This window comes from Clupea harengus, unplaced genomic scaffold (genome assembly GCF_900700415.2).
Source record: "Clupea harengus unplaced genomic scaffold, Ch_v2.0.2, whole genome shotgun sequence".
NCBI lineage: Eukaryota > Metazoa > Chordata > Actinopteri > Clupeiformes > Clupeidae > Clupea > Clupea harengus.
In genome coordinates, this window is record NW_024879605.1 from 31,659 (window position 1) to 34,159 (window position 2,501).

The 2,501-nt window shown below is 39.7% G+C and overlaps 1 non-coding gene across 1 annotated transcript; it reads left to right on the plus strand.

Annotated features, from left to right (window-relative positions):
• Positions 1-1,997: 1,997 nt before the first annotated feature.
• On the plus strand, positions 1,998-2,070 carry trnav-uac. Its single transcript has one exon. It is a non-coding gene; the product is annotated as a tRNA-Val (tRNA).
• Positions 2,071-2,501: the final 431 nt, after the last annotated feature.

Here is a 2,501-nt window from a genome sequence, read left to right on the forward strand (position 1 = left end):
TGATATGTCTGACAACAGATAAGTCAGTGGTGGATGTGGAATTGGTTTATTATATTTTATCTTATAAAGCAGCAATAAAAATGTTTAATTTCACAAAAACAAGTGTAGCTATTTCATAAAGAGAATATGCCCTTTAATGGTGAGAAACACACATAGGTTATGATTTGTCTATCAGGCATAGATCACATTACATTTTCATCAAGAGATATTCAGGATCAGAAGGCTATTGTTTCGACCTATATACAGGTTAACCCAATTAAAAGCACTTACTTTTGAACCTATGAATTGCAAGAAATGCTAGAATCATATTTAGTCTTGTGAAACGCCGTGTCAAATACATTCATCTTGCTCAAAGCAAAATTAAGTTAATTCATTTTGTAGTCATGGCTGGGGTAGGCTATATATTTCCACAGAACAAAAAGGTGTTCTTTTGCGTTCGTTATTATCAGAGTTTTTTGGAAGAAAAACATCGGTTGTTTGTACTCTTTAGAACAGTTTTAAAATCTGTAATCACTTGTATTCTTCTCTTCCATCTCTTTCACAAATAATTAAATCGTAGTACAGTATTTTCCCCTGCGTTTGTTTTAAAGACTGTAGCTAATCACTTGTATTCTTCTCTTCCATCTCTTTCACAAATAATTAAATCGTAGTATAGTATTTTCACCTGCGTTTGTTTAGGCGAACTGCTTTCCTTTCCTATCAAGCGAGTGGTGCGCGCTCCCGCGAGGGGGTGCATCTGACGCCGGGGGTGCTGAATTGGGTACAACACCTGATAAGAGCTGGTTATGGAACATGATGAATCCAACATCCAACTCCTAGTCGCTAATGCCTTCCAAGAACCGCGAAACTAGAAGCACGCCACACAAGCAATATTTTCCCCACGAGCTCAACCAGCAGACAACGTTCCAACACTACTCTGGGCTGCAGACGATGTAACTGCAAACACCTGCGTGTTTAAATAGGCCCAGGCTAGTAGAGACACGGGAATGGTATGGGTGGAGCTACTAATTAGCAGGGATCACCCTACCACACTAGCATGCTGAAAGTATAAAAAACATAGACATAGTATACTAGTATACTATGTCTATGATAAAAACGACCTGGGATTTGGGCACGTTTACCGCATTCCCAAGATGGCTGCGGGTAAGAAATGTTTGTTTGTTCTTTGCTGGAATTCATTTAATAGGTTCTTTATATCGTTTTGCTGCACATACATCATCAATGTACTTCTAATCTAGCTGGTGTAACAGTAGCTGCTGCTATGATGTAAGATGTATCATTTGTTTTAATGTTCTTTATACAATATTCCTTATAATATGCAAGCTAACTGGGGCATCATACTGACCGAATATACATCACTGATGTGTTAACTTTTATTTTGTAATCTCGAAACATCACATTCTTTATAATCAACGGTTGGCTATGCTACGCCAATCGTTTGCGCTGATAACGGTGAGTAGATGCTAACTCGCAGACACTAGAAAATGTCCAACATGCACAGGGGCGGTTTTAGCAAATTGGAGGCTCTGGGCAAAGAACAATTTTGTTCTGGCTCCAAAATGAAAATCAACAGGTAACGCAGCCGCCAGGCACGGGCAACGCAGGCAGTGTGAAACGGGCCTCGGGTGTAGAGAAACTTCCACCGGCTGGATTTGATTTGATTGTTATAGCCACAAATGACCAGTAGACGTCACTGGAGAGCTAGATGTTTCACACCGCGTAACATTTATCCATTGAAGAGCTTCGAACGTTTCAGTGTCTCAAAGTTGTACTGTCAATTTCAAGTTTAAGTTTAGCTGTATTAGCCAACACAATTCAATCCGGACTGTAAACAATCCTTAGAGAGCGCCACAATTTTAAATTGGTTAAGCATCAAAAACAACTTTGGAAATGTTAAACTATCACTATGATACTATCTACCTATAGTAGATAAACAGATAATGTAGTGGTATTTTTATTTTTTTTTATTGTAAATTTTTACCATTTGTGAAGCGTGAGGTTCCATAGTGTAGCGGTTATCACGTCTGCTTTACACGCAGAAGGTCCTGGGTTCGAGCCCCAGTGGAACCAGACGTTTTTTCTTGTTGTTGTTTATTGCGCATATAACATTGGTAGCTAATAGACATCTGAAATGAAACGTCCTCCCCAGAGCCGCCATATAGATAGCCATACATGGCTCTGGTCCTCCACACTGAACTGATCAGCTCGGGAAAACGGTGCTAAGAGAACCGTAACAACACATTTCATGTTTATTATGAATTGTCATTCGTTTGCAATGACAAGTGATTCATTTTAATTCTTTAAAAAAAAAAAAAAAAAACTCGGGAAGTACGACGAGGCCCTCCTGGTGGCTGGGGCTCAGGGTAACTGCCCGCCTTTGCCCAATGGAACGCAGCGTCTCTGGACATGCATTAAGCACATAGGCTACAGAGGTACAATACAGTCTATTCCATTTTTTTCTCATTCGAAATTGACAGTCTCATTCACATAAGCGGCTCGTC